Genomic DNA, 21,537 nt, shown 5'->3' on the forward strand with positions numbered 1-21,537 from the left:
CCTTTGTAAGGCTTTCGACTCGGTAACGTGGGAGTATATATACTACGTATTGAGAAGATATGGATTTGGGCCTCATTTTCTGAATATACTACAAGTACTGTATAACACACCCACGGCCAAAATCCAGATAAAAAGCTACAAATCCCACACAATTAACATACACAGGGGAACGAGACAAGGGTGCCCCCTCTCTCCTATTTTATTTATCTTAGCATTAGAACCCCTAGCGATAAAGCTTAGGAACCACCAAGACATAAAAGGCATATGCTGCGGAGACGGGGAGCAGAAATGCTCTCTGTTCGCCGATGATATCCTTATGTTCCTTTCCTCCCCGATCACGTCCCTTCCTAACTTATACCGAGTCTTGAGGCGCTTCATTGCATTCTCAGGTCTCACGATAAACCATTCCAAATCTGAAGCCCTAAATCTGACCTTAGAACCACAGACTGTACAACTTCTCCAAAAATCATTTTTTCTAACCAACAATTTGCAGACTCTGTATCAGGCCAATTACCCCCCTCTCTATAAGAAGCTATCAGCAGACTTACTGTCATGGGCTAAAAGCCCTCCATCGTGGTTTGGCAGACTGTATTCCGTTAAGATGAATCTCTTACCAAGACTGTTGTATTTGTTCAGAACCCTTCCAATAGCAATCAATAGGCCTGATCTTAAGGTTTTTCAGAAAAAGATCATGCAGTTCATTTGGGGAGACACAAGACCCAGGGTGAATCAGCGAACCCTATACGCCCCCAGACTTAAAGGGGGGTTGGGAGTACCAAATTTGGTCAGGTATTTTGAGGCAGCCCAATTGGCCCAATTAATTCGCACTCACTCTGGACTGCCTCAACCTTCTTGGATGAAGCTGGAATCATCCCCATACCCCACAAAACCGATTAGCCATTTGATGTGGCTCCATATGAAAGACAGACCTACCATTTTATGCCCCACATTATCATTCTCATTAGGTTTTGGGATAGATTACAAAAACCCTTTACCTTCCGCTCACCTCATGCTCCCTTAGCCCCATTAACGGGCAACCCAGAATTCACCCCGGGTCTTAATCCTCAAAGATTATTATGGTGGACCAACAAGGGCTTGATTCGTATAGCCGATCTATGTGACCATAGAGGTATACTATCGAAGCAATTCCTTATAGAAAAATACCAATTACCTAACACAGAATTCTATCACTACCTCCAGATAGTACATTTCTTGAAAACTCTACAGCGCAAAGCTGACATTATGACGTTCACTCCAATGGAATATTTATGCAGGTCCTTCAATAAACATAAAGGTCACATATCTAACATTTATGGTATTTTTTCCTCTAAATCAGAAAAATTATTTTACATGCAAAAGTGGGAACAAGATATGGAGGAAACGATGGAAATGGACACGTGGTTTAATACGGCTCAATTAGCCTCAAAAGGTTATATAAATACCTCCCTAATACAGGCGAATTATAAAGTCTTATTACGATGGTATATGGTTCCGGCGAGAATCGCTACATACATCCCCGGCGCATCCCCATTATGCTTTAGGGGGTGTGGAGGGGAGGGCACGATATATCATACTTGGTGGTCCTGTCCTAAGGTTAGACGATATTGGATACGCATCTATAATTTTATCTACTCATTGACTCAAGTTAACCTAACCAAAGCCCCACAACAGGCACTACTGGGATGTCCAGTGGAAGACGTGCCTCGGTACACGAAAAAACTCATATCCTTTGTCTTCACAGCATCTAGAATTGCGATTGCTAGATGCTGGAGAACACATCTGATCCCATTTGAACTGGTAAAAGCTAAACTGACATGGATCATGATAAATGAACGCCTGTCGGCGATTCTATCGGATAAACAACGGGTTTTCGACAGGATCTGGGAACCATGGTTGACATACCTATCTGTGGGCTTCGATAATTAATGGATCTCAGAGAAATTCCCCAGGGGTGCACTCAACCCCAACCTTTCCCCCTACCTCTTCTTTTCTTCTTTTTCTGCTCCCTTGCTTCTTAACTTTTCCTCTCTCCACATTTATTAGTTTACGTAGGTTCTCCTGTCTGGTGTTATTGCCCTCACAACATTAGCAAAGAATCAAGAAGCGATAGTAGCATTGCTGCTTGTAAGTGGGGGGGAGCCTCTCGTCTGCAGAGTTGATCCCATGCGGGGTGGACAGGTGGGCTCCTGATGCCACAGCCTCTCTACAAACAATACATAAGTGATAAGGTAACGATTCTAGGGCAACTAAAATATGAGGACAGACAGATGTAGAACTGATATACTCACCAGTAAAAATGTTACATTTTGCTACATGTGTGTAGGCCATGTTGGCCGAGCTCTGTTCTCTTAATATTTTCTACATTGTTGTTTATATTTGAGAAATACAGTATGTATTGTATATTTTTCATACACTATATTCAATAAAAATATTGGAAAGAAAAAAGCCATTTGCTCTAAGAGCTGGGGGAGCAATTGTGAGCGCCGAGGGCATAATATATTTCCTGTTACAGAAAACACCCGCTCACTCTGGACCGTGGTTGAGGGACAGGAAAGAAGCTCCTGGGCTACCGAGGACAAAGCAGGCCACACACCCTTCTTCTCATCCCAGAAACTCAAGGGATCTGTACTGGGGGGCAAAGGAGGTTCCGCTAGGTAAGCCCTAACCATGTCACCAGCAGCTTTTTTCTTTTCTAGGGGGCTGTTTAGTGGGTCCCATCAAACTGTCAAGTGCCTCAGCCCAGTCGAGGACAGGAAGGCATGCTGGCCACTTGGAGCACTCCATAAATCAGTTGGAAAGTGAACTGATTGGCCAGCAGCCTTCCATAGCAAATCCTTCAAAACCCCAACACATGACCGGTATAGCAAGGGCACTACAGTTCTACTGAATGTGGTGCGTGAAGGGACCTGGTATTGTGGTACCACAGCCTGCATCAGCTGCTTGAAGGGCTCCCCTTACACAAAACTGAAAGAAGCCCCCCCCCCCAACAGCTATATATTGTCCAATGAGAGGCACAAGTTTACAGGACTGCTGTTTTGACATACCCCGGTAATGTACCCCACCAAAATGTTCAATAGTGGGCTGTATGGATTTATTTAGCATTTTAGTATGACCTGCAGCTCCAGATGTGGCTGTGACTTTGACACTGCTGCTGGTAATAGTGGTGGTAGATGGGGGAGCCACACCCATTTCTTCCCTCAGCACCACTGGCCTATGGTGGCTAAGCATGTGTTGCTTCATATCAGCTTTCGTGAGATGACCCAACAGTCTCCCTCGCCTGACTTCTCTGTTGCATATTTTACATGCAACTGTGCGGCCATCACCCCCTGTCACAAAATATTGTACTGTGGGGGGACCTCTGTGCTGTGGAGGGACCTCTGTACTGTGGGGGGGGGGCTCTGTACTGTGGGGGACCTCTGTACTGTGGGGGCACCTCTGTGCTGTGGAGGGACCTCTGTATTGTGAGGGGAGCTCTGTACTGTGGGGGACCTCTGTACTGTGGGGGGAGCTCTGTACTGTGGGGAGAGCTCTTTACTGTGGGGGACCTCTGTACTTTGGGGGCAGCTCTGTACTGTGGGGGACCTCTGTACTTTGGGGGAGCTCTGTACTGTTGGGGGACCTCTGCACTGGGGGGGGCTCTGTACTGTGGGGGAGCTCTGTACTTTGGGGGAGCTCTGTACTGTTGGGGGACCTCTGCACTGTGGGGGGAGCTCTGTACTGTGGGGGGAGCTATGTACTGTGGGGGGAGCTCTGTACTGTAGGGGGGACCTCTGTACTGTGGGGGAGCTCTGTACTGTGGGGTCCCATCTGTACTGTGGGCAGAGCTCTGTACTGTAGGGGGGACCTCTGTACTGTGGGGGGAGCTATGTACTGTGGGGGGGGCTCTGTACTGTAGGGGGGACCTCTGTACTGTGGGGGAGCTCTGTACTGTGGGGTCCCATCTGTACTGTGGGCAGAGCTCTGTACTGTGGGGGATCTCTGTACTGTGGGGGACCTCTGTACTGTGGGTGACCTCTGTACTGTGGGGGGACCTCTGTACTGTGCGGGACCTCTGTATTGTGGGGGACCTCTGTACTGTGGGGGACCTCTGTACTGTGGGGGGACCTCTGTACTGTGCGGGACCTCTATACTGTGGGGGACCTCTGTACTGTGGGCAGAGCTCTGTACTGTGGGGGACCTCTGTACTTTGGGGGGAGCTCTGTACTGTGGGGGGACCTCTGTACTGTGGGGGGACCTCTGTACTTTGGGGGAGCTCTGTACTGTGGGGGGAGCTCTGTACTGTGGGGGACCTCTGTACTGTGGGGGAGCTCTGTACTGTGGGGGGACCTCTGTACTGTGGGGGGACCTCTGTACTGTGGGGGACCTCTGTACTGTGGGGGAGATCTGTACTGTGGAGGACTGCTGTACTGTGGGGGACCTCTGTACTGTGGGTGGAGCTCTGTACTGTGGGGGACCTCTGTACTGTGGGGGGAGCTCTGTACTGTGGGGGGAGCTCTATACTGTGGGGTACCTCTGTACTGTGGGGGACCTCTGTACTGTGGGGGGAGCTCTGTACTGTGGGGGACCTCTGTACTGTGGGGGACCTCTGTACTGTGGGGGGAAGTCTGTACTGTGGGGGGACCTCTGTACTGTGGGATTGGGCTCTGTACCAGGGGCAAGGGGTGATGAAAAACACTCTGAGAGGAGAGCTCTGTACTGGGAGGTGGGGGGAGAGCTCTGTACTGGAGGGGAGTCGGGAAAGCTCTATACTATAGGGGGGGGGGCTCTGTATTGGGCAAAAAGGGGGTTGAGGTAAAACTCTGTACTGGGAGGTAAGGGGGTAGGACGAAAGCTTGGTACTGTGAGGGGGGGCTCTGTACTGGGGTGGGTGTGAGGAGAGCTCTGTACTAGGGGGTAGGTAGTGGTAAGGGGGCTCTCTCTTTGGGGGAGGGGAAACAACTCTGTACTGTGGGGGCACTCTGCACAGTGGGGGATCTGTGAGTGGGGAGAGCTCTGTACTGTAGGGGGAGCTCTGTACTATGGGGGAGGGCTCTGTATTGGGCTAAAAGGGGGTTGAGTTAAAACTCTGTACTGGGAGGTAAGGGGGTAGGGCGAAAGCTCTGTACTGTGAGGGGGGCTCTGTACTGGGGTGGGTGTGAGGAGAGCTCTGTACTGGGGGGTAGGGAGGCTTTCTCTTTGGGGAGGGAGAACAACTCTGTACTGTGGGGGGGACTCTGCACTGTTTGGGACCTGTGTACTGTGAGATTTGGCTGTACTGGGGAAAGGGGTATGAATAACTTTCTACTGTAGGGAGGGGAGGGGAAGTTCTGTACTGTGAGGGGGGAGCTGTGCATTGAGGAGGGTGGGGAGGGGAGAGCTCTATACTTGGGGGGAGTCTCTATACTGTGGGGGGGAGCTCTGTACTATGGGGGGATTCTGTACTGGGGGTGGGGAACTCAGTAGTGGGGGGAGAGAGTTTGGTACTGTAGGGTGGAGCTCTGTACTGGGTGGTAGGGAGTGGTGGTGGGAAGCTCTGTACTGTGGGAGGGCTTTGTATTGGGGGTGGAAGGGGAGGTGGAGGGAAAGCTTTGTACTGGTGGAATGAAGGAAAACTTTGTACTGTGGGGGGAGCTCTGTACTGGGGGAGGGGGAGGGGTGGGGAAAACTCTATAGTGGGAAGTGGGTGGAGAGAGTTTGGTACTGTAGGGGGGAGCTCTGTATTGGGGTGGTTTCGGGGAGAGCTCTGTACTGGGTGATAGGGGGTGGTGGTGGGAAGCTCTGTACTGTGGGAGGGCTTTGTATTGGGGTGGAAGGGGAAGTGGAGGGAGATCTTTGTACTGGGGGAATGAAGGAAAACTTTGTACTGTGGGGAGAGCTCTGTACTGGGGGGGAAGAGGGGTGGGGAAAACTCTATAGTGGGAAGTGGGGGGAGAGAGTTTGGTACTGTAGGGGAGAACTCTGTACTGGGTGGTAGGGGGTGGTGGTGGGGAGCTCTGTACTGTGGGAGGGCTTTGTATTGGGGTGGAAGGGGAGGTGGAGGGAGATCTTTGTACTGGGGGAATGAAGGAAAACTTTGTACTGTGGGGAGAGCTCTGTACTGGGGGGGGGGGGGGGAGGGGGGGGGAAAACTCTATAGTGGGAAGTGGGGGGAGAGAGTTAGGTACTGTAGGGGAGAACTCTGTACTGGGTGGTAGGGGGTGGTGGTGGGGAGCTCTGTACTGTGGGAGGGATTTGTATTGGGGAGGTGGAGGGAGAGCTTTGTACTGGGGGGGTGAAGGAAAACTTTGTACTTAGGGGGGGCTCTGTACTGGGAGGAAAGAGGGGTGGGGAAAACTCTGTAGTGGGAAGTGGGTTTGGTACTGTAGGGGGGCTCTGTACTGTAGGAAGGCTTTGTATTTGGGTGGAAGGGGAGGTGGAGGGAGAGCTTTGTACTGGGGGGGGGAGCTCTGTACTAGTCTTCCTTATACACTGGCCTGTGTTACTCATGCACCCTCTCTTACCCACTCCTGAGTCCTGCGCCCTGCATGATACACACTCCCGCACAATATGCACCATGAAGCGCTCAGGGTCTTAGGAATCCCCGAACCTTGCAGCCTTTGCAACTTTCCTTTCTGATCCCCGACCACACCAAGGTGCGCAGCGAGCACCACTTTACCAGGGCAGAATGGGGCAACGTGAATAACTACTCCCTGATCCAAGCACATTGTCCAATAGGGGCCCATATCACACTTATTGGGTTATATTATTATGTACTTTTTCTTGTCTGGAATAGTCCATGCGTCTATATTTCCTTGTTATGTGCATATTGGAGGTCTGTTCAGAGCTGCTTTTAGATTAGCAGTAATAAAGATAGTATGTTTTATTGATGTTGAACTTGAGACTAAAACATGTATTTTTATCTCTTTTACAGTCTATAAGTGCACGATCTGCATCATCAATGTTCGTGGGATTTTACAGCACCGTACTCACGTTTTCTTTTACAGAGCTTCGGAGAAAATATTAGGACATTGCAATTACGTGATGAGTGGATGTAAAGGAAGTTTTCGATAGATAATTGCCAGAACTCATGTAACATGAACCTGGTGTAGATAAGATAGATATTTTTTTCATGGGAGGCGAAGGTTTATTTTTTTTGGCAGCACTGTTCTCACTGGAAGATTTCCAGCAACCTTTGTGTACTCAACAGCTGATGTGATGGCCCTTAGTCAATCGCTCCCGGAGTCATCGACACCAGCCACCTCAAGAGGCAACCAATTGAAAACCAGGCCTTTTCTGGAACTTTTTGTTTACAAGTTTAAACTTGTATTTTTTTTTTTTGCTAGAAAATTACTCATAACCCCCCCCCCCCCCCCAAACATTATATATTTTTCTTTTAGCAGAGACCCTAGAGAATAAAATGGCGATCGTTTCAATATTTTATGTCAGACGGTATGTGCGTAGCGGTCTTTCAAACGCATTTAAAAATAAATAAAAAATACACTTTAACTGCTTCAGCTCCGGAAGATCTACCCCCCCCCACACACACACAATTGCACAGGCGTGTGGCACTGTACCCAAATAAAATGGTTTTTTTTTGTTTTTTTTCCCAAATAATTGTTGCCCAAATAATATGTAAGTATTTTTTATAAAATAGAGTTTTCTTTTGGAGGTATTTGATCACCTCTGCGTTTTTTATTTTGTCCGCTATAAACAAAAAAAAACGTCAAATATAAAAAAAAAAAAAAAAAAAAAAAAAAAACAATATTTTTTACTTTCTGCTATAAAACATATCCAATAAAACATTTTGAAAAATCAAATTTCTTCGTCAATTTAGGCCAATATGTATTCTGCTACATGTTTTTGGTAAAAAATCCCAATAAGTGTATATTGATTGGTTTATAGTGTCTACAAACTATGGGAAATATATGTATATATATATATATATATATATATATATGTATATGTATATATATATATATATTATATATATTTGGTTTTCATTACTTTTTTTTCTAGTAATGGCGACGATCAGCGACTTATAGCGGGACTGCAATATTGTGGTGGACAAATCGGACGTCCAACTCCCAACTCCAGTCCTCAAGGCGCCCCAACAGGTTATGTTTTCAGGATTTCCCTCAGATGAAACATTTGTGGTAATTACTAAGGCAGTGAAACTGATCAAATCACCTGTGCAAAATAATGGGAAACCTGAAAACATGACCTGCTGGGGCGCCTTGAGGACTGGAATTGAGAAACACTGACCTAACTGACACTTTTTGGGACCAGTGACACTAACACAGTGATCAGTGCTAAAAAATATGCACTGCCACTGTACTAATGATACAGGCAGGGAGAATCAAAGGGTTAACTGTGTTCCCTGTGTGGGGAATGGTTGCACTGTGGGAAGGCAGAGATCCGTGTCCCTGCTTAGCAGAAACACAGGATCTCTGCCTTCCCTTGTCACAGAACGGCAGTCTGCCTCGTTCACATCTCCTGAACGACTGGCAGGTCCCGGTGGACAGCTCGTCCGCCGGACCCACTGATTGGCTTCCCGCTGTGTCCAATCACAGCGGGAGGGGGTCGCGGGTGGCGTGCATGCGCGCCCCGGACCCGGGAGTGCCAGATCACGTACTCGTAAGTGATTTGCCGCAGAGCAGCCGTCCTACCGCAGTATATGTGCGTGGGGTGGTCGTGAAGAGGTTAAAGTAGAGCTAAAGGCAAAACTTATTTTCTTTTTTTTCGGGGGGGGGGGATTTTGGATAGAATAAGGCTCGATTCACATCTATGCATGTTGCTTTTGAGCGTTTCTGGAGTTTTTTTTTGTGATGCTTGCCACGTTTTTGAGCAGCGTTTTTACAGCGTTTTTGCAGCGTTTTTGCCGCGTTTTGCGGTTTTTTTTTAGACAGTTTTTTTATACTGTCTAAAAAAAAATAAAAAACCACCAAAAATGCAAAACGCATCAAAAACGCTGTAAAAACGCTGAAAAAAACGCTGCACTTGCGTTTTTGATGCTGGTCCATTGAATTCTATTACATGCAAAACGCTGCATTTTGCATGAAAAGAAGTCCCTGACCCTTTCCAAAAACGCAGAGGTACAAAAAGGCATTGATGTGGACATGTTCCATAGGAACCCATGTTAAAAAATTCCCATGCATTTCTGCAAAATGCATCAAAAAACGCGCTAGTGTGAATGGAGCCTAAAGGAGGGTTATAACTTCTATCAGTTTTGACAAATAAGGCAATCCCTGATTGTCACCAGAACTAGTGTCCCCGTTGGAAGATCCCCCCTCTATTCCTGTTCTGATGATGACAAATTTGGGATTTGCTTTCACTTTCAGTCTTTTTGGTGATAAACTTAAATGGGACAAATAGAGAGGCTGAATCTCCTAAATGGGGGCACAGACAGCAATAAAAACCTGAACATGGGGCTCTCTTTTTTTTTTAGCCACATCAGCTGTTCGAGAGACTTATTCAACTTTTACGTTCATTAGCTATCTCGGTTTCGCATCATTGTGGTATTTTTTCCAAAGTTTACTTATTTTATTTTCAATTCCTTCCATACGCATGTTTTCCAAAATTTAAATATTAAAATCTTATTCACTAACATTGCTTTTTATCTACTGTATCTAAATTCCTCAACATGTATTTTTGGCAATTTGGCCTTCATTAAATAATCTTGTGTATTTCTTTTCCTTATTTCTTTTTCTTTCTGTGTCTCTTGATTTCCTATTGCGCAGAGTGCAATGCAATATCTGTTGTCTTGTTTACCATTTCTCCTCTTTCGTTTTTAATCTTTTCAATATAATTTAAGGTCTTCTTTTTCCTTAAAGTGGAGTTCCACCCGCTTTTACAACTCTTCAGCATCCCTCACTAAACTGTGCACTGTACACGAATTGGATATTTTTTTATTTTTTTTTCTCAGCACCTACTGTATATCTGCTGTATTCATTTTTCACTTCCTCCTCCCTGGCCGCGGCCCATCGCATCATTTCCTGTTTGCAATGCCTTCTGGGAAGGGTCGGCAACTTCCTCTGACACTGCCGTTGCTATGGAAACCTGACCTGAAACCTATTACACTGCTTGTGCTGCACTGAGCATGTGCGAGATCTGCAAGGATGAGATCCAGGAAGAAATACAGTCTGGCTTCAGAAGCCCACACTTAAGATGGCCACGGCCTGCTGTAAGTTTATAAAATAACAAACTACTGCTATAAACTAACAAAACAGACCTTAGTTTACAGACTAACTTTATTAGAATACACTAAGCTTGTGTATTATAGGGGTATTTTTATTTAAAAAGTATCATTTCGGCCGGAACACCACTTTAAGATTTTTGCAAGGTGCTTCCCTGGCTTATTACCCCATTTATATCTCTCTTGTACCGCTCTGTTAAACTCCTTCCTGGTTTCCTGTTCCAATCAGATCTTTTAATTGGTCTCTTTTATAATTAGGTTCCTTTGGGTTTCTACTTCCGCTTGTTTTTTTTGCCTTTGTTCCAAGTTGTATATTTCTTTTATAGTTTTCTTCATGGTGTTTTTTCTCTCTTCTTCTTTTTTCTTCCTCCAGTAGAGATCAATTTCCCCCTTATGACCATTTTATGTGTGTTATATTCTTAATATCTAAAATTTTATTCGGCTTTATAATACATTATTCAGCGTATGTGTAGCAATAACTCACGGTGGAGCTGCTGATTTAAAGCGGGCTGTTTCCGTCACCTTTTTTTACCTGTAGTTTCACCAATACCAGACTTAGAGTCCACGTTGAGCTTATTACTTGACAATGTAGGCCACAGTCACTTTAATACTTTTCCAATGCTTTAATGGGAGATGACTGGATGAAGTAGCAGGAAAGAGGTAGAAGAAGAGTTGCAGGGAAGTTCAAATACCTTTTCTTGGTGTAGCACTAAGGAATTGAAATCTCAGGGATGAATGTATCTCCAGTTCCGGATTAAATCTTTGCCCACCCGGATAGGCCTCTCTCACTAACCTAGCAGCCGGAGCGCAGCACGAACAGAAAGTCTCTGCCACAGACTTGAATAGAACAAAACTGTACAATCCTCTGCCACAGGATGTAGTAGTTTCCAATGAACAGCAACACAGTACCAGAACCTTTAAGCCGACAGTACTATGTGGTAGGTTAACTTAAGATGCATCCTCCAATTGAGTCACCAGGCCCCTCTCCAGACCAGCGCTCCGCATGATCCTTCCAAGACGGGTCCTCCCCTGGATTCTGCTCAATTGTCCGGCTTCTTCCCGCAGGACAGACAGCACAGGACCATCTCTGCAACAGTTGTAGTAGGCCCCAGACAGACTTTTAGGCCCACCCACACGCTGCAGCAACGTAGTCCTCCGGCCCGGAGGACCACGAGGTAGGACTCCGAGCACATACCTGTCGGGCAGGAGGGCCAGCAGGTGGAAAGAAAAAGACCAAGAAATATGGTGTCTGTCCCTTAAATACCCCTTCCCAGAATGCACCGCAGGGGACAACCTCTGCCGAGTTACTTCTGGGAAAGAAGAGCACTCAATACACCTCAGTCTGTTGCTTTCCAGCTCCGGTCTGTAGTGACACCGACATCTACAGGCGATGGAGTGCAACTGCACGCAACACAACCAAGGCTGGAACAGAAGCTAATTTAGCCATAGAACTATATACAGAACAGACGACCCACTAAATTTACATACAAGCGGTAGATTGAAAATCTACCAGCACTACATACTGCCAAAATATAACTCTCAAGCCTGAGAGTAGGTATTTGAATTCAAAACTTGGATGAGAAAGAAGAAAGGCAGTGAGAAATGTTACAGCTTCAAACATTTATACAACAATATATTCACATCAGTAATGTCACAAAACCCCACTATCTACCTAGCTGAAAGGCCTAACAGCTTGATAGGAGATCTAGTTGTTCCTAGAAAAAAAAGCAAAGTTAACCACACACAAAAATGTACAGTAGCATCACTAAACAATTTAGGAGCAAAGCCTCATTCCCCAGAGAATGACACTTTCTTCCCCACACATTTCCTTCTAATGAAAATGAACTAAAAGTAACTTGAAAAGTCCATCCCTATCTCTGTGCAAATTATATCTTTTCAGTAAAAGAAAATCCAGCTAGCAAAAAGTCTTTGGATATAGAAGCGCTGAGGTGAATAAAGTCTCTTGACCACTGAGTTCTCTAAGCCCTGACACTATCTGGCTATATACCCCAAAGTTCTTTTTTATTTTTCTTTAGCACAAACAGAAGACAACAGTCTCTTTGCATAATCACCAATAAAACCGGGGATCCGGTAATGTCAGTTTCTTCCCCTGTTTATCCACAGTGGTGATAAAATAAACAATGTCATCTTTTCCGGGTCTGCAAATGACCACCTTGCCAGCATAGATGTGCCGACCATAGTTCCAGTGCAGCAAACATCTATTGAAACGTTCATCCATAGTATCAGAATACCCAGCTCTCCGGAAAAGTTTTGGTACAGACAAATAGTCCCAGACATCTTCACAGTACCACTGTTCCCGGTTGGCCTCAATTTCCTGCATAATTTCCTGAGTAACGTAGGGAAATTCCAGACCATACTCTGTAGCAACACGTTTGGTGAGCACTCTCTGTAAACGGGCAAGTCTAGGTAAAGCTCTGTTTTTCCCCAAACCAGGAGGCACACAAGAATTTGGTGATTTACGCACCATAGATCCGATGGGCGTCGGCTCAAACTCACAACTTTAGACAATGTCTCTTTGGTAGTACTATGCGGTCTTACACAAGGCGATGTCTTCCCAGAATCCAGGGCTGTCCATTCTGAGAATGTAAGGGCAGAAGCAACATCTTCACCCTGGGCCCACAATAGTTCCTATGACATTGTTTCAAACAAATCATCATCACCGGAGAGATTTGACATAGAATCTATCTCCGAGTCTCTCAACTCTTCCGCTGGCAAATATTTACAAAGAGTCCCATATATGTTCCCCTTTGATCTTTCACCCGTTCCTAACGTGGACTTTTTCGGATCCATATATTTCTCCGCCTCTGGGGTAGGCCTCGACCACGGCCGCGGGAAGCCTTCACATATCCCGCCTTCCTTGAGACAGGTGCAGCAGGAATAGGTGTAGTAGAAGTAGAAACAAAAGTGATGTCCGCTGATGAAGTGGTAACAGCGACATCTCCCTCGGGAACACTCACGGTAGCAGACGAGACCACGGCCTGTTGCTCTCTAGCAGTGATGGCAGTAGTTTCCACTGTAGTGGTACCTGTAGCCCAGTCCACACGATAAGCACGGGGCAACACTGTAGGTTGCTCCACTGTGAACAAATATTCTCCGCACTGCAAATATCGAACAAATGGACGGAGATGTATGGCCAGTCCTCCACACTTGTGGCAAAGCATGCCCAGCCCTTAAATATCTCCTACAGTGTACAGTACAAACCGCCCCCCCCCCGCGGCTTCAAACGAATGCCGGTATCCATCAGCAGGGTTCCGGTTAGCAAAGCACCCACAGCAGTACTTGTAGGAAACATCTTGGATCCCATGGTTGACGGTATTAACGGAAAAGAAGACGTGGCTGCACTCTGATCCTCTCAACACGATCACGAGGCCTCTCTTCTCCTTTGGCGTCAGACACACACACACGCGTCCCATGCGGAAACAAGTAGATGTGGCTCCTCCCACTTGATCCTCTGATCACGTAGCTCCCGGGCTTTTACTTCTCACCCGCAGCCTACGCAGTCAGAAGTGTAATCCTGCGATTTATATAGACAGAATCGACCAGCGCAAACCTTGTAACCTAACTCTAAGCTGCTAAAGTACTGAGGGTAAATATATCAAATCCCACAAACAGAAATAAAGAAAAAAGCAGTACAGCGCATAAGGAAATCTAAACTAAAAGAATCATTAATTGTCCATATAAAAGCTAATTCCGGATAAAATTCAGCAATTCCTCCAGTGAAAATCGTGACATGCAATAGCTTGTAGGGTGACTGTAGTGAAATGGACCTCCACCTTCGGTAGCACAAGCCGCTCACCTCAACAGATGGACCCCTGAATAAATCAGTCAGGTCAAATCAGCAGTTCCCTCATAGGGATAAAGACAGGAGATGGTATATGCAGATCCCGGTCAAACTTCAACAACAGATACTCTTGCAGTCATGACATGTAAAAATATATAAAGGAGATCTAGTGCTCTCTGTAAATCACTCAAGATTTTTTATTCCAAAATAGATAAAAAACACTTACAAACATCGCACTGTACCCCAGTGCAAAGGACAACAGCATGTGTAGATGGATGATCCACATATAATAGACGAGCGGAGCGCGGGTGACGTCACGATCCAGACACGTGGGTGGTGCCGTACGCGTTACGTCCCTAAAGGGGGCGGGACTTCCTCAGCGGCGACGGCTGGACGTGATTACACCCACTTATATGCATAACTGAAGTAACAAGTGGCCAATCATCACCCAAGCGTACCTCTCTCCATGGCAACGCAGGGAGAAATACTGGGCGGCGCAATCTATGTAAACAGGGAACACTGCGGAGATATTCCACTGCGGCATCCCATTTAATTGCCTATTTTGTGAATGGCCAAGAATATATATCACAAAAAAAAAAAAACTGAAGCACAAATAAAATAAACATAAAAATATATAAAAACTATATGTAAAAATATTTGAAAATTTATTTAAAAAATGACATCCCGCGCTCAGGACGGCTATCTTAGGATCATCTATAATTTCGTGATACATCAGATATATAAGCTGCATAGAATGTGCACAGTAGATCAATCACTAAAACTAAAAATGCAGGACAAAGTGAATACTAATCACTGTAACGGAGGGAGGTCAAAAAATAATGACAGTTAACTGGTAACGATCAGAGATACAGCAATTAACGTCAAAATCAACGTTCAAGCCCCCAGGGATGAGGACCTTAGTCTCATGAATCCAATGCGATTCCCTGCGACTAAGTTGACGTAAAAAGTTGCCCCCTCTCCAATGTTTATTTACTCTCTCAATACCCCAGAAGCTCAATCGCCTGGGGTTTTGACCATGCACTAATTTGAAATGTTTGGAGACATTGTGTGTCTTCAATCCCTTCTTGATGTTGTTAACATGTTCTCCTAAACGCACATGTAGGGGGCGGGAGGTTCTTCCTATATATTGAAGACCACACTCACATTGGAGCATGTATACAACCCCTACTGTTGTGCAGGTAATCAGTTGGTCTATTTTGTATTCTTTGCCAGTGGATGTGGCCCTGAAATTCTTACGTTTTTTATTATTGCATTTAGAATGCCTACAGGCTGTGCAGCACCCACAGGTGTAAAAACCTGAGAGGAAAGAAAACAATCGGTTTTCAGACTGTGTGGGGGGATCAACCACTCCTGGGGCTAATCGATCACGCAGAGATGGAGCTTTTTTATAAATGAACATCGGACGTGGTGGCAGCAGGGGACCCAGCACACGATCCTGTTTTAAGATTGACCAATTTTTTGAAACTAATCTTTCAAATTGTTTGTATTGAACGTTATAGTTAAGCACCATTTTAAAGTTGGAAACAGGCCCATTTCATTGCTCACATCCGATATCAAGCTGCTGGCTCGGATGTTGGCAAACAGATTGGCCAAAGTAATTCATAAAATAGTACATAGAGACCAATCCGGGTTCATCCCCACGAGATCCACGGCCCAAAATATAAGACGACTATTCCTGAATCTACAACTCCCAGTGGACAACACAGGCAATAGGGCAATTTTTTCACTAGACGCAGCTAAGGCCTTCGACAGTGTCGAGTGGCCTTATCTGTGGAAAACGCTGCAGAACATGGGACTGGGAGACACCTTTATTCGGTGGGTACAACTTTTGTACGCCGCGCCCACTGCCAGGATACGGATTAATGGGGAACTTTTAGAACCTTTTCCTTTATTTAGAGGCACCAGGCAGGGGTGCCCATTGTCGCCCCTACTGTTTGCCTTGGCCCTGGAACCCCTGGGAGCAAAAATTAGAGGTGACGCTAGAATAGCAGGATTCCAAAGAGGTATGAATAAAGACATAGTGTCCATGTACGCAGATGATACCTTGCTCTATTTAGGGGACACAAAAGATACACTACAAACAGTCATGTCTCTCATTAAGGATTTTGGGGAATTATCGGGCTTCTCCATTAACTGGGATAAGTCAGTGTTGATGCCGCTCGACCCCCTGAATACTCCACTACCCCTAGGCGCAGAGATAATACAACAAGTAAGCTCATTCCGCTACCTGGGGATCCAGGTGACCCCTAATCCAGCCACTTATGTTGACCGGAACCTAACACCTCTGTTAACTAAATTCCGTGAAAAAAGCAGGGCCTGGTGTAAACTACCCCGTCTGTTGTTGGTAGAATTAATCTTATTAAAATGGTCTGGGCACCACAACTGTTATATATTTTTAATAATTCCCCGGTGTGGATACCTAAAAAATGGTTTGACAGAATAGAGACCCAATTCTGAGAACTCATATGGAGGAAAAAAATAGCGAGGATAAAACTATCAACACTACAGCATGGCAAAGAGGAGGGGGGACTTGCAGTCCCTCATCCCAGAATGTATTATTTAGCTTCCCAATTACAACAACTAGGAGGATGGGGCTTGCTGGATCCGAAAGACCCGATTCGTAGACTTATAACACTAGAAGACAACAATTATTCAGCCCTGGCAAATTTGGAGGCGGGATTCTTGCATTTAGATACGGAAGCTCCTACGATTAAATTGTTGATTTTATTTTGGTCCTATGTCAAGAAACTAATAGGCATCACGGGCTTTCTATCCAGCACGCCTCTCTGGCGAAATAGACAACTGAAAGAAATACAAAAACTAAAAGGCTTCAAGAGTTGGGAGGACGCAGGCATCAAATATATCTCACAATTATACCAAGATAACACTCTTAAATCATTTCAGCAGATTCAAATAGAGTTTGGGATCCCACATAATAATTTTTATAAATATCTCCAACTGCGTCATGCCTTACAAACCCAGAATAGAACTGTCAGGACCCAACAAACAGAACATCCGATTATACAGGATGTTTTTATGGATGAAGTTAAAAAAGGCATGATATCTAGATGCTATAATACTCTTATAGCACGAATACAAGATCCCTCTAGAATACCATGCAGACAGCGGTGGGAGGAGGATATAGGCGAAATGGATGGAGACAGTTGGAATATATGCCTTATGAATGCCCCCCTGGTATCAATATCTGCGTCCCAGAAACTCTCACACCTCTACTTACTGCATAGGGCGTACAGAACCCCCCTCCAACTTTATAAATGGGGAATTAGAGATTCACCCCTGTGCCCAAAATGTGAACGCGATCATGGAGACTTGCTCCACATGACATGGAAATGCCCCAAGTTATTCAGATATTGGAAGGAAGTACTGGACACGATTTCGGAAGTATATATGATACCTCTTGAGAGAACTCCAATGGTCTGTTTACTGGGGGGAATAGACGAAGAGTTAGCACCCCCACCTACACGTATAGCGCTTATCCGTTTATTATACACAGCGAGGAAACTAATTGCCCAGTGGTGGATCACCCCGCGAGTTCCCACCAGGAGGCAATGGATAGACAGCGTGAACAGGCTCCTAATAAGAGAAAAAGTTACTTACCAACATAAGAAGGCCCCACAAAAGTTCCTTTCAATATGGCAGGCATGGCTAGACGTTCCTGGTTTGGCCCCACAACAACTAATTAAAGATAGGTTACTCTTGTGTTGATGTAGACTCGATTACTTTTATGGAAACTGTACACATGCAAAGAAGCGGGAGTTATAAGAAGGGACATTCCCTGTGGGATATATGGCAGTAAATGTGATATGGTACTGTATGGCAAAGTCTTGCTCTGTTCTGCTCCTATATCTCCTTTTCTTTCTCTCCTTTCTTCTCTTTCTTCTCTTCTTTCTCTTCTATTTTACTTTCTCTTCCACCGATGAATATTATATTGAATTAAACATAGCGAATTTAAACAAGGTTGACGGAATTATAATGTAGTAGAGTTGATTTCAATGCTACTGTTAAATGAACGACGTGTTTTCTATTTTTATACTCTAAGGTTATCAGAGATCACTAGTGCTTTCAGCATATAAGGGTAACATTATTATAGCCGGTACTTGCTTAAATTGTATTTTATTTGGATATATACTCCTTGCGAACTACATTACATGTTAGATCTATTATTATTAAAAGATAATGGTATGATAGGTTATATTCCTGATAGAATGTAATCAGAACCGTCTTATAATAACCTTAGGTAGCTGATAAATGTTTCCATAAAATGCTATGAGAGAACTCCGAGATATGTATACGTTATGTACTTTTACCTGTATGCTATATGTATGTGTTTCTTATGCAAAATAAAAACCTTTCTGATTTAAAAAAAGTTGGAAACATCAGAACTGGTATCCTTAACTTTGTCAACAATCAAAGAGGCCCTATCCATGGTCAGGACCTTCTCAACCTCACTTTTCAAATTGTGTATATTATAACCTTTTTCTACGAATCTAGACGTAAGTAACGTGGATTGAGCGATAAAATCCCTATCATGTGTACAATTACGTCTAAGTCTAACAAATTGCCCCCTGGGAATTTTGCAAAGCCATGATTTGTGATGGCAACTTCCCAGGGGGATGTAGGAATTACGATCCGTAGGCTTCAGATAATTACACAATCTGAATCCTTCGCTCTCCTTCCAAATTTCAAGGTCCAAGAATACTATCTTCTCTTTACTGAAACACCAGGATAGCTGGATATTTTTGGTATTGCTATCCAGTTTCTGTACAAAGGTATCAAGACCAAGTTGATCACCCTCCCAGATCATAACAAGGTCATCTATGTACCTTTTGTAACACACTAGTTCAGGGGGGCGATGCTTGAACACCACGTCTTCCTCCCAGTGGGCCATAAAAAGGTTGGCCACACTGGGAGCAAAACGAGCGCCCATTGCAACGCCCCTTTTTTGAAGAAAGAATTGGCGATTAAACCAAAAATAATTCTTGGCCAAACAAAACTTGAGACATTTCAGGAGGAACTTTTTATGTGCCTCTGGAAGGTCAGAGTATAAAGATAAGGCCCATTGGACAGAGGATATAGCATCCTCATGTCCAATGATGGTATATAAGGACCCTACATCGGCCGTGACCATAATACTAGAGGGAGAGCATCTGGTTGATTCAATGGTTTGGATAATGTGCTTGGTGTCTTTAAGAAAAGCATCTGTTTTACATACCAGGGGCTGGAGAAAATAATCTATATATTGGCCTAATCTAGAAGAAATGGAATCAATACCATTTACTATAGGCCTCCCAGGAGGGTTATTGATATCCTTATGAATTTTTGGGAGGCAGTAAATGATAGGGGTTCTACAAAAAAAAGGGGTCCAAATAGGAGGCCTCTTTCTTAGTGAGAATATTCTCACTTTTCCCCTCCTCTATTAGCCAATGAAGCTCATCTTTATAAACAAGCATAGGATCTTTGTTCAAGATTTGATATGTATCCCGATCTTCCAATAATCTATGCAGTTCTTCCAAGTACTTAGACTTATCCAAAACCACCAAACCTCCCCCTTTATCCGCAGGCCGAATAACGATGTCATTTCTTTTTTCCAAAGATTTCATACCCTGCCTAATAGGTAGTGGGTCTGTTGCTTTTCTAACCTTCATTTTGTCCAGGTCACTAAATAACATGTTCTTAAACACCTCAAGATACTTATTGTCAGTATTAAGAGGGTTGAAGGTGGATTTGTTGCGTAGGTTGGAATGAGATCCCCTTATAGTAGTAACTGGTCTACTAGGATTAGATAAAAAATACTTTTTCATATTTAAATTCCTGACAAATTTATGGATGTTAACATATGTGTCAAATTTGTTCATATTTTGAACAGGAGCAAACTTCAGCCCTCTGTCAAGGACTCTGACTTCACTCTCGCTCAAAGTGACACTGCTCAGATTATAAATCCTTGCTCCTAGTGGGGTTTTTTCTTTTTGTAATCTCCTACCCCCTCTGTTTCCTCTCTTTCTTTTCTTTTTAAAGGTGGGCCTCTCATTTGTGGGGATGGCTGTGGTTGTTGTTTCCACCATTCTCCTGGGTTCGGCTGGTAATTCAGCGTTCCCCTCCCCGGCCCACTCTGGGCCCCTGAAAAATCCCCTCCTTCATTAATACCACGTTGTTGCAATGGAGCAAACCTGTTATAAAGGGGTACTTCTCCCCTATGTGTGTATTGGGGTGTGTCTCTCCTGCCCTCATTGGAAGGATAAGGATAAGAGTCTTGCCTCTGATTCCCCCACCCTCGGGGTCATCTATAATCTTGTTGATAATAATAACTCTCTCTATTAGGGGTCTTTGCTGTCATTGCTTAAATTATCACGATTACAGCTGCAACCATGGATGTTTTTTTCTATTTGGAAAAACGGGAAGTTAAATTGGATGAGGTTGTTTCCCACGCCCCTGCATCTGAGCAAAGCACGCTCAATCCACGTTACTTACGTCTAGATTCGTAGAAAAGGGTTATAATATACACAATTTGAAAAGTGAGGTTGAGAAGGTCCTGACCATGGATAGGGCCTCTTTGATTGTTGACAAAGTTAAGGATACCAGTTCTGATGTTTCCAACTTTAAAATGGTGCTTAACTATAACGTTCAATACAAACAATTTGAAAGATTAGTTTCAAAAAATTGGTCAATCTTAAAACAGGATCGTGTGCTGGGTCCCCTGCTGCCACCACGTCCGATGTTCATTTATAAAAAAGCTCCATCTCTGCGTGATCGATTAGCCCCAGGAGTGGTTGATCCCGCCACACAGTCTGAAAACCGATTGTTTTCTTTCCTCTCAGGTTTTTACGCCTGTGGGCGCTGCACAGCCTGTAGGCATTCTAAATGCAATAATAAAAAACGTAAGAATTTCAGGGCCACATCCACTGGCAAAGAATACAAAATAGACCAACTGATTACCTGCACAACAGTAGGGGTTGTATACATGCTCCAATGTGAGTGTGGTCTTCAATACATAGGAAGAACCTCCCGCCCCCTACATGTGCGTTTAGGAGAACATGTTAACAACATCAAGAAGGGATTGAAGACACACAATGTCTCCAAACATTTCAAATTAGTGCATGGTCAAAACCCCAGGGGATTGAGCTTCTGGGGTATTGAGAGAGTAAATAAACATTGGAGAGGGGGCAACTTTTTACGTCAACTCAGTCGCAGGGAATCGCATTGGATTCATGAGACTAAGGTCCTCATCCCTGGGGGCTTGAACGTTGATTTTGACGTTAATTGCTGTATCTCTGATCGTTACCAGTTAACTGTCATTATTTTTTGACCTCCCTCCGTTACAGTGATTTGTATTCACTTTGTCCTGCATTTTTAGTTTTAGTGATTGATCTACTGTGCACATTCTATGCAGCTTATATATCTGATATATCATGAAATTATGGATGATCCTAAGATAGCCGTCCTGAGCGCGGGATGTCAATTTTTAAATACATTTTTTAATAAATTTTCAAATATTTTTACATATAGTTTTTATATATGTTTATATGTTTATTTTATTTGTGCTTCA

The sequence above is a fragment of the Aquarana catesbeiana genome, linkage group LG12 (genome assembly GCF_042186555.1).
Source record: "Aquarana catesbeiana isolate 2022-GZ linkage group LG12, ASM4218655v1, whole genome shotgun sequence".
NCBI lineage: Eukaryota > Metazoa > Chordata > Amphibia > Anura > Ranidae > Aquarana > Aquarana catesbeiana.